This window comes from Pelodiscus sinensis, chromosome 18 (assembly GCF_049634645.1).
Source record: "Pelodiscus sinensis isolate JC-2024 chromosome 18, ASM4963464v1, whole genome shotgun sequence".
Classification (NCBI taxonomy): Eukaryota; Metazoa; Chordata; order Testudines; family Trionychidae; genus Pelodiscus; species Pelodiscus sinensis.
Window position 1 is genome coordinate 13,157,977 of NC_134728.1, and position 12,022 is coordinate 13,169,998.

General features: G+C 41.1%; 1 protein-coding gene across 2 annotated transcripts in view; it reads right to left on the bottom strand.

The window, feature by feature from the left end:
* VAPB (VAMP associated protein B and C) overlaps positions 1-12,022 on the bottom strand; it is a 62,707-nt gene that overhangs the window by 17,017 nt on the left and 33,668 nt on the right. The gene's annotated exons all lie outside the window — the stretch shown is intronic.

Genomic DNA, 12,022 nt, shown 5'->3' on the forward strand with positions numbered 1-12,022 from the left:
AAAATTTAAAATCAACATTAAGAGATGTAGTGAAGTTGCAACACTTTAAAAGTTGATCAAAATGAAAATCTGAACTGTGACAGCATGTAACAGACAAGCAGCATAATAATTAAGATCAGTGCTTCCTACATTGTTGCTCAGCTGTCTTCTCTGCTGCTCAAATCTCTACAGCAAAGGGGTAGATGAATACCTAACCATTTATGGACAAAATTCTGCAGGCCTGTGGTTCATATCAGCTTTCGTTGTTGAATGCAGCTATAAGCTAAATTAAAAGTAATCCTGCTGATTTCCGTCCGTCTAGGTTTTTTTTCCATTCTATTAGTACAGCCAGTCCCCGAGTTGCAAACGGTTGAGTTACAACCGTTCGCATTTACGACCAAAGTTCCCATGGAACGCTCATTAAAGCGGTCCTCAAGTTACGAACGCGATCCACGAACAGCGTGGTCGCTAGGTAACTCAATGGAGTCCGAGTTACGAACAAATCAAGTTACGGCCAACTGTTTGGTCCGTAACTCGTTCGTAATTTGGGGAGAGGCTGTATTACTAAAGTGACATGGACTTAAAGCAAGGGCACATGAAGCAAGGTGTGCGCTGATTGCACACAACACTGACTGCAAGAACATGTCCTCTCTGCATTCAAAGCACTGCTATAGTTCGGCTGGCACATCCTGCAAATTCTAGGTATGCAACTTTATCCTAAGAGATCATCTTGGTTACAATAATCTTGCAGACCATTGAGATGAAGAAGGGCCACTCACAGAGATGGCTCACTAGCCTAGGCTGCCCTTTGTAACTCTAGATGAATATAAGATCAAACACTAACAATGACAAACCTATAATAGGAGGAGACTGGAGCATGGACCTCTCCATCTATAAAATTGAGCAGTCACTATTCAATATCAACCGTTTGCAAAAATAGTCTCAATATTCTGCTACTTGTGAGACCTGTATAGCTGCATGGAGACCAGTAAACTGAGAAGCAACGAATGCATTCATTTCTTCAAGCTAATACAATTGGTGTGATTTAGATCAGGTGGGTCCTGTGTGTAGTGTTACCACAGAAGGAAATATTGCTTTCACAACACGGACACCCTGTATTTTTCCTCTAATGCTGTATTTACCTCTCTTGTGGTACAGAAAGAGTTATGGTTAGGGATGTAAGTGACTAATAGACTAGATGCTTCCCCCGCCTTGCTGCCTCTATCAGAAAGAGGTAGGGGTGGGGGAGGAGGAGTGCTGGGGAAAGCTGGCTTAAAAGCCAGTTCCTCCCAGCTCCAGCTCCATGGGAAGAGGCAGGGGCATAGCTGTGGGTTCCACCTTTGAAATGTACAAGAGTCCCAGTTGGGGCTCTTGTACATTTCAAAATACAAGTGCCACATTGAGCCTGGGGCCTGCTGGGGTTTTTGCTACATTTCAAAGTGGAAGTGCCCTTACTAATTGAATAATCAATGGAAATTCCATCGACTATTCGATTAGTTGATTAATCTAATTTTAACATCCCCAGTTGCGGTGGTGGGGAAAATAGCAACTCCCACCTCAATTCTTTTCCTTGCATGTATTACTAGCAGAAGTTAAGGTAGACACCATCAATATTAGTTTTCGTTGGTTATTTGCTTCACAGAACACTTCTCTTCCCCCCCCCCCTCCTGCCAATCTCACTATGAAAGCCACTAGGGAAAACCTTTCCTCCAGAGAGCCAGAAGGCAGAGATATGGAACTTTGAGACAGAGATTAAGACTTAATGGCCGTTTATGAAATACTTGGTAACAGCAGGGGCTCCTCGCTTGTAGACTAGGCAAGGCATACATCGTCGTCTACATTAGCACCCACCTTTCAAGATTCCACCTCTCTCTGCACAGCATCAGAGAAAGCTAACAGGAGCAAATATATTAGGAACACAGTGAAATGCTATGAAGGGAAGGGCTGACAAGCAATTCTCTGTCTTAAATTATCTGTACGAATTAGGAAAACTAGATGAATAAGGTCTTTTCAGGACCAATAACAAATACCCAGAACACAAGACCTGGTAGTAATGAATCATTTAATATGGCAAAACCTAAAATCTCCACTAAGTTCTTGGAATGTGTTGGTGACACCTTTTTGTTTCAAAGTGGAAGAAACAACCAGGGGACAGCCATTTTATACTTATTCTTGCCAAAAGGGAGAAATTAGCTGAGAATCTGAAGGGGAAAGGCAATTTGTGTGAATGATCATGAAATGATCTATTTCATAACTCCAAGAAAGGAATTATAGCAGAATAAGTACAAAAGACTTTTTTTTAAGCAGATTTCAGCAAATTCAGAGAACTGAGACACAAGGTCCAAAAGGAAGAAAAATCTATAAAGTTCAGGGTCAAAAGGGACTACAAAAAAGGCACAACTAGAAGCTGCTATGGACATGACGATAATAGTAACAGGCTAATATGGCTCCATTAGGAGATATTCTAACTTTTGCCCACTTGAGGTGGGAAAATGAGACACTACTCAACAGCAAATTGTACATATACTAAAATATCACATATACTCTTCTGGGCACTTCAGGAGAATTTGGATACACCCTTGAACAGGACCAGATTAAGGCATAAGTACAGGTCTATGGCTGTAGGTTCCAAAATCATGAGATGATATCAGAGGAGTTCAAATTTTAATCAGTAGGAATCTCTGTTAATCTCATGGAGATGAAGCTGTTCATACTTACAGAACTATCATTTCAGATTCCCTGCTGATGCAAGCAGGCATGACTGCCATCAGCTACATGTGTTTCACATTCTTGTGGGTTCTTCAACAACCATTAGAGTCTTTCAGTTTAAAAAACAATTAAGCTGAGACTTTGGATCAAAAGGTAACAGGTTGCTGATCTGTCCAATTTGAGGAGGATAGAAAACCAGATATGGCTTTTCTGTGCAGTAACTGAAAGGCTGATGGAAGAGTAGAGCAGTAGTCAGGAGCCCCTGGGATGGAGGAAATGAATGTTCTCTCTTCACCATCTACCAGATGACTTTGTGGAGGGCTAACTTTATCAAGCATCGATTATCCAGAGCAGGGGTTGGCAACCTTTTCAAACTGAAGAGCCAAACTACATCAAAACTCAGAACAAGTGATCAGAGATCTAGTATAAGATAGCCCATTTTCATGATTGAAAATATGCAACTTAATATTACTAATAACTGTCATGATGATTAATAGCATAAATGAAACACTGTACTCAAGAACTTACTTTAATGGGATTTCTATTGCTGCATCTTTCACACATTTCTTTGACGTATACATCATAACTGGTCAAATTCAGTTTCATGAATGCTTTCAAGCGGTCTTCTGTTAGTTTTGAGCACAAATTACCTTTGACGTGATTCAAATGAGAAAAAGCCCACTCACACATATAGGTGGAGTCTAACATTGAAAGTACAGCCAAGCTGACATTCTGCATGGTGTTGTATGTGACAGGATGTTCTTTCCAAGTTTGTAGAATCAGATCATCAGCATGCTCCAATTTCTTCAGGTCAGCCAATTTGTGCAGTTTTGCCAATTCTCCATGTTGTTGAGCAAGGCACTCTAAATCAGAATTAGTCTTAATGAATTTTTCCACTCATATCAGACTCTTTGAAATCTGCTATTTCCAGGTCCAAATTGCTAAAATGCCTGGAATAACTATGAAATCCAGTTCTTCAATGGATACTTTATGTGGACGAATCAAACTTAAAACAGAGCACCGTGTTTGCAAAAGTCAACAAAACTAGACTTGAATATTATCAGTAGCTCAGAAACAAACCTGGCAAACTGCTGCAAATCAAGTCTGTTATTTGGATTCTCTGATACGAAACACAAAACATTCATAATCTTTCAAAATGTGCCAGTCTGCTCATCTTGATATCTTTGATGAAGACAATCTATTTAGACTCAAATCCAAACACTGCCTGCTGCAGAGTCAGGACTGTATTTCCTTGCCGTTGTAGCTTAAGGTTCAATTCATTCAAATGACTGGTAATGTTGACAAGATAGTAAAACTTGAGCAACCAGTCACAGTCTGAAAACTTGGTGTGTTTGACATCCTTCATATCCAAAAATGACTTAATTTCATTAATACAGGCAGCAAAACGAGAGAAAACTTTGCCATGAGATAACCAGCGAACACTGTGCATTAGAAGATCAAGGTATTTGGGATCTACTTCCTCAAGCAGTAACTGAAATTTATGTTAAGATCTCGGGCAAGAATCCAATTGACAATGTGAATGACCAGTCACATTACATTTCAGAATTTAGTTCCACAAAATAGTGCACTAAGTGCTTTTTGATGCACAATGAAAGAAAGTTCAAAAGTGTGCAGTTCAGCTGTTCTGACAACAGTAAGAAATCCCCTGTATTTGCTGACCATGGTAGGTGCACCGTCCGTACACATAAACACAAGATTATCCAACTGTATTTCTTTGTTTACAAAGTTCACCATAGTTTTAAGGATGCCTTGACCCCTTGTTTGATTTTTTTCATTAGTAATCTCAATCATTTCTTCATGAACAGCATTTCCACAAATCTATTGTCCCAGAATACACAACTGATTAACGTCACATACGTCAGTTGTCTTGACCAAAGCAAATGCAACATAAGTAGCTATACTCAAATTGTGCATTTGTTCCTTGTTGATTTGATGGGTCATTTTCACAGCTCTGTCATGAACTGTTTTTGCAGATAATGGCATGTCCTGAATTTTCTATAATATTTTTGCCCTTGTTGTGAAACTCGTCAAATAGTTCCGGACCAATTTTTAGCATGCATTTCTTCACATAATCCCTGTCAGTGAACGGCTTCCCCTCTCTAATAACACTGTATGAGCCCACAAAACTTGCAGAGTTTAAGCCTCCACCTTTTTTTGACCATGCTAGCAAGCTATTTTGTCCAATGTTCATTTTTCACTGCCGCTCCTTGCAAGCTTTTTCTTGTCATGCTTGGGCTACTTTGTAGCAAATGCTATATGTTTTGTCATGCAATTCTCTTTTTTTGGGGGGAGGGGGGTGAGGAGAACACTCTCTCACTACAAATAAGACTGTGGAGATCCAGACCTATCCATAAATGCTTACAAGCCTGTCCACTCCTTTTGAAAATTTCTGTATGCCTCATCTTTCTTTCTCTTTGCCATTTTTACTGTTGAGGGTTAGAGTTCAACATCATATATGATGGAAAATTTTTTTGATCCAACCACCAACTAAAAAGAGAATATGCACGATGCCCAAGGAGTGGAGAGGATGTATGGTTGTTAAAATGAACAGTTAAAAGTGAAACGGGGGGGGAGGGGGGAAATCATCTTGATATAAATAATTACATGTTTTAAAAATGTTGAATTAATTTTTCATTTTAATTTAAAAAGTTGTGTGTATTTTGGGAATGACAAAAAGAGCCATATTTGGTTCCATACTGAGCCATGGCTCTAGAGCCTTAGGCTACAGACCCCTGATCCAGATGCTATAAGAAAAATAGAAACCACTAAAGATGTTCACAGACAGCATCCCTGAGGAAATACTAACACTTCTCTCCCAGAATATGAACTGAGGTGATGGGCTTTTCACCAGGGTGTTGGCCATGGATGGCATGTGTCTCCAACCCCCACGCCTTGTTGCATATCAGCACCTGGTGAAATTGTCATGGTTTTGACTGTAACCAAGTAAACCCCACCATTTTCATGTGCATCTTTTACAGGTGGCACACTACAGGCTGTTACAGAACTAGATAGAAGGTCTTTGTTAAAGAAACCATTCAAACACACTCAGATGCCCATATTTTCAAAGTTAAGATCAAACGCAAATTAGATTATGCACAGAGAGAGCCATTGATGGTTATTTGCACTAAATTGTCATAATCAGACATGTAACTGTATGTACATTTATGTGCTCTCCCCTCCCCCCCCAAAAAAAATCTAGGCTACAAGTCTGGAATTGTAGTTAAGGGTGGGCTGATAGAGATGAGAGTACTTTTAAAAAAATGGCATTCAAGAAGTTTTCTGAAATACACATATCTAGAGGTTGGATTTTGCCTCACGGTTGAGAAATGGAAAGCTTGATTATGTGTGTTTTCAGTGGACTTTCATGATACTTCAAATAAAGCAGAATACACTGATAAAATGATGGATTCTTCCCAGAAGAGATTTATCTGCTTATAAGCTTTCATTCCTATGAGAAACTTCAAACAGTATTATACGGTTTTAATTCAAGACAAGTGGTAACACTGGAAAGAAACAACAGCCCCAATTTTGAGTTCAGAGAGTAAAATTCTGATGAACAAACTGTTGCACTTTAAGATCTTTATGCAGTTAGACTTTGGCAGTAGTCTTCTTAGAAATTAAATGCAGTGCTACTCTAGTGCAACCAAATAGCTACATTAAACCGAATCAACAGAAGAAACACAAGAAAATGGAGTAGAGACTGTGAAGACATCCCTATTAGATTTATTGGCTGGAAGTTATCATCCAAATCATTATACTCCAAGGTTATCTATATTGGTGCAATCTTAGCAAAAGCAGCTGCTTTTGCGCAAAAACTTGCTGCCTGTCTACACTGGCCACAAGTTCTTGCGCAAGTACATTGACGTTTTAATGTATGAAATCAGTACTTCTTGTGCAAGAACTATGATGCTCCCACTCAGGAAGAAGCCCTCTTGGCAACTGTTCTTGCGCAAGAGGCCAGTGTAGACAGGCAACATGAATTTCTTGTGCAAGAAAGCCCTATGGTTAAGATGGCCATCAGAGCTTTCTTGCGCAAGAGAACGTCTACACTGGCAAGGATGCTCTTGTGCAAAAGCACATGCCAGTTTTTGGAAGAGTTTTTGCACAAGAACTCTTCCGCAAAAGAGTTCTTGCGCAAGATCATGCCAATGTAGACGTAGCCCAATATTATTATATTAGGTTTTGAAGAATCTAAGTGCATTTTTATGCCTTACTACAAGACTGAAAATACCTGCCTTCATAAAGAAAAAAACCATTTACACTGAAGTTCAGGATACTAATATTTTAAAAAGTGCTTTTTTTTGCATTTAACAAATTGAATATATGCTATTTGACATGGCTACTGACAAGTTTCAATAACGAGAAGCAAAATTATACCCAAGTAAAATCTATAGGAAATACTCTAATTTATTTTGTGTTGTAGTAAGCTGTACATTCATGACTTCAGTATAAATGTTGCAATTAATACTTTTGTGTTCATTAAATGAGAATTTGGTGAAGATTAGAAGTGCTAACCTTAATAACATACTGCAAGAAGCTGAAATATTTTTGAATAGGCTATAATTTTGTTACTTCACTTGATCCATGAACAAACATGGCTTTGAATATCAATTCAAATACCGCATTTTAAACTGCTGTGCATTTAACAATTGGACAGCATGCCCATGAAGTGATCTGAGAATAAAACTATTCTAATAGAGTATTCTGAAAGTTGGGGTGGAGGAAGTTAATGTAGGCAAGATCAAGAAAACCAGAATGCAAGACTCAAACAGCACAGCACTGGATTGGTCTTTTCTTTTCCATAACTGTATTTCAGATGCTAATCCTGGGAGCTGGATCTGTGTAGATGGGAGGTTGCAGACATGAAGGTCTGATTCTAAGACCAGAATCACCTAGACTACTAATCAACTAGCCTGTATTATGCAGAAGGTCAGTCTGACTAATCCCCCCTACTACCTCCAAAAAAAATACTTGTTGAACTGCACCATATCTTTCAGAAAAACATCCACTCTTGATTTATAGACTGCGAGGGATGGTAAATCTACTGCAACCCTTCATGAACTGTTCCAGTAATTAATCACCTAACAGCATGCTGACCTTACTTAGTACAGTTTATGCAGTTCACACTGTTTAGGCTCTATTTAAAGTATTAAGGCAGGATGGAAATAGGTTTATCATCTTTGGCGCTTACTTCCCATATTGCAACTAAACCAATTTGGGAAGATGACAATTAGCAACAGTAAATTCTACACAGACTTCTAACAGGCTAAAACACAGATAGTACTTGCTATGCAACCTGGGGAAATCTGGTGTTTATCAAGGTTTTGGGAGGTTTTGAATCCTCTCTTTGAAGCCAACACAATGTGGTACCAGAGCACAACATACCAAAGTGCTGGGCAACCTGTGGCCCATGGGTTGCATGCAATTCGTCAGGGTAAGCCACTAGTAGGCCGCCAAAGAGATTACTTTGCATCTGCAGGTACGGGCCACCCGCAGCTCCCATTGGCCATGGCTCGCCATTCCCAGCCAATGGGAGTTGCAGGAAACAGCAGCCAAGAAGTTCCATTGGCCAAGAACAGCAAACTGCAGCCAATGGAAACTGCTGGCAGCTGGTACTGTACGGGGAGATTTTGGCAAATCCAGTAATGTGCCTGATCCACTGTTGCTTACTGCTTAAACTTTAGCAACCAAGCTAACAGGTCCAAATTAGACCTAGACCAAGTCAGAAAAAAGAAGGGGAGTTTGAGTGCCACTGAGAGGGCAGCTTGACCGCATGTCCTTCCTGAGGCCCAAATCTCTAGTGAAATCGCTGAACTATACATTAAGAAAAACAGGAAGTTTGTCTAAATGCCCTAAGACATGTATTTATCAGGGCCCCCGGGCATGGAGTCTCTGGGGGGAGAGGGGGGGGGGGGGGAGAACCTCACACACCACACATCAGGTGAAAGTGATGATCAGAAGAAAACCTCTTGCCTAATCTTTAAAAAGTGCTTGCCTAACAAGTTTGAGTGATATGTTATTGTAATACTAATGGATAAATAGGGAAGGAAAGTTTGAGTTGGGGGACAATTTTGGGAACACTTGAAGGGTCACCTAGAGGACTCTTCACATCCGGACGCATCTTCGTCCCCACCAGCAGATGGAAGCCTGGCCATCAGAAGCCTGCCCAGTGTCACTCGAGAGCCACACTCAACTTTGGTAACTATCTAGGGTGCGGGTGTTTTACTAACCTGTTGCAGATGTGTGTAAGTGCTTGAGACTAAGTAAAGCTTAGCTTTAAGTGAAAGCACTCGCGTTGTCCTGTTTGTACCATCCACCTATTGGTCCGACGACCGTGTCTCCCCTGAATTATTTCCTGACACCACCCTCCAGAAAGTAAAAGTTACCGAGAGGTTTGGGTTAAAAGAACCTCGGGTAACAGTACCTGCAGACGCAAAGATAAACAACATGTCTGGCAGCCCACCAGTGGCTTACCCTGATGAATCACGTGTAGCCCCTGGGCAATAAGTTGCCCACCACTGACATACTACCTCCACGGCTGCTACTGCAGTCCTACATATAGCAGTACCTGGTGCACTTACCCAAACTGTTGAAAACTCACTAGCTCTACATTCCCTTTCCCTCAGTCTTCTCTTGCACACCCCCTTCAATATACAGAGCTTCTTACACGGTCTTCTCGTATTTCCCTAAGCACAGCAGAGCCAGGGTGTCTTATTTTTTGTGCCCTATCCCACTTCAGATTTTGTACTTTAATGCAACTACCCATGAACAAAAGGGGGACACAGCTCTTTTTGAAAGAGGATGGAGTGCAAGTGGGCCATAATTAAATTTTAAAAAATAGCTTCCAGCTGAAAGGTCAATGTTGTTTTTCTAAAAAAATGAAGAACGAACATTTGTATTCCTAGAATCCTGTTTCCTTAACTTCAAATGGTGCTTATTACAGGGAAGAAATATGAAGAGCTCTAAGTATTTATCATGCACAGTTTAAAAATACAATGTTAATTTGGAGTAAGCATTTTAGGATTTAGTTTATTCTGATAATCATTTCAATTTCAGTGTGAAAGCAAGTCCATCTTAGAAACACTTAAGTGACCCAGATAACAAAAACAATTATCAGTACAAGGATTCTTATCAAGAAAGCAAATGCTAAGAGTCATAATGAGTTAGCACATTAGTCTTATGGCTGGAAATGTCAATCTAAGTCCTGGACTAGGCTACAAGTATTTGGCAAGATCACCCAAATCTGCATACTGTAGATGTGTCCATGCGGTCTCTGATCTGGAGGTCCAGGACTGCAATAGTTAGTGTAAGTCAAGATGGCAAAAGGTAGTTTACTCGAAAGCTAGACTCTGTTTAAGGTAGCATTAACAGTTATTGACAGCACAAGTGAACTTTTATTAAATACAATGCCTGAAATTAAGAGCAAGATGGTATTGATAACAGTATGATAAAGGACCTCTCTTCCTCACGGAATGTAACTGTAAATATTAATATGACAGATGAAAAGGGTCCACATCTTACTCCTGTAAGATTATTTGGACCTGAACAATCAAGATAATTTTCACCATCAATTCAAAAATTTGGATGATTTTCATGTGCATGCCTCAGGCTAGCAGAAAGAACAAAGCTTTATTCTGGATGTTTAAAGATCAAAACAAGCTCTCCATTCAACTGCTCTCTAAAGCATTTTATTTCATTCCTACACACTACTCATCTGAAGATTTGGGATATATTTCAGCAGAAGGCCAAAATATCTAATGCTGCTGAGGCCATGCAAGAACTATGAGTATGACCTGAAAATCAGTCCAGATGGCATTCAACAGCACTCTGGGGAGGAGTGGAACTGAAGCAAGTGTGGTCAGGCGCTTGTCTGTTTAAGGCAACAGGAAAGAATCTGGATGAGACTTCCAATTAACTTTTGTTGTAAACAGGTCTACATGGGAAGTTACCAAAGGTGGGAAATGTATCTAGCTGTGTTTGGGCAGACAACTCTCATGGTGACTTAGTGAATGATAGGTTTAACAGGTCTGCCAGATAGTTCTGAATACCCATTTGAGGTTGCAGGAGCAGGATGGGGGGGTGCAGGGACTCAGCGGGGGTATGTTTGGGGGGAGAGGGCAGTGTAGGACCTGGGCATGAAGGGGAGGTGGGGAACTTTCTTGCTTTCATGCCCTGCGCTGCTCCCAGACATTGTGTCTCAGGCACAGCCTCCTACTGCTCCCACTGGTCTGTTTCCAGCCAATGGGAGCAGTGGGGAAAGCCTCTAAGCATTGCATCAATGCACTTCTATTTCCCCAGCTGAGGGAGGGGAAGCAGAGGCGCTTGGAAGCACTGCTGGATCCACTTTTCCCGTGAGGGTAAGAAGGGGAGGGGCTGAGCTCAAGCACACTGCACCTTCAAGGCATCCACAGACCATTGGTGGTTCCCAGACTCCAGTTTGACAACCACTACTCTAGAGGTACATTCACCTGAGCAAATACTTCCCAGTCAGTACTGAGACCAGTACTGGGAGTGTTCTCCTGCTGCATCTGTCAGTATCTACTTGATAAAGCAGAGAGAGGAGGATGTGGAGGATATACGGAGGTAAGTGGAAATCTGCAATGGGCAGACAGGGCTTTAGAACCAAATTTCTTCTTTGCCTTAGATCTGCTTGATGGTCAAGATAGCATCCCCGGGGGACTCCGAGGATGGTAGGTAGTGGATAGGAACCAATGATGTTCATGGCACAGCTGTCAGAGTTCAGAGTCAACTTTTGACCAAGGGGGAGAACTGTTCTCTTTGATGCCAGAGATTGATAACCAGAGCCTGGAGATGGCAGTCCCAGTGAGATCATGGATGGCATGACATAAAGACACATTCAACAAACTAGTGGAAATCACAATATTATACATTGGAGTGATACAAAGCAGCATCAGTACTGAGTGAGAAGTCCCTTGGCTAGCCTGTGAAGCCAATGCTAAGAGACTTACCGGATTCATTCAATATCATACTTTCAGTGTCCCTCGCTTCTGTTTGCCAGAACCTGGGACCGGATGACAGTGGATAGATCACTTGGATTGTCTATTCTGTTCATTACCTCTGAAGCACCTGGCATTGGGCCACTGTCAGAAGACAGGATACTGGGCTAGATGGACCTCTGGTATCACTCAGTATGGCCATTCTTATGTTCCTATCCCATCTCATCGCATAAGCCTCAGGTGTAGACATACCAGGAAAGTCTCCCATACCACTGAACTATACGGAGCCACTTCAGGGGTTGGTCCACCATGACAACACTGGCGCTGATGGTCCCTTTCGATCAGGTGACTGCCTC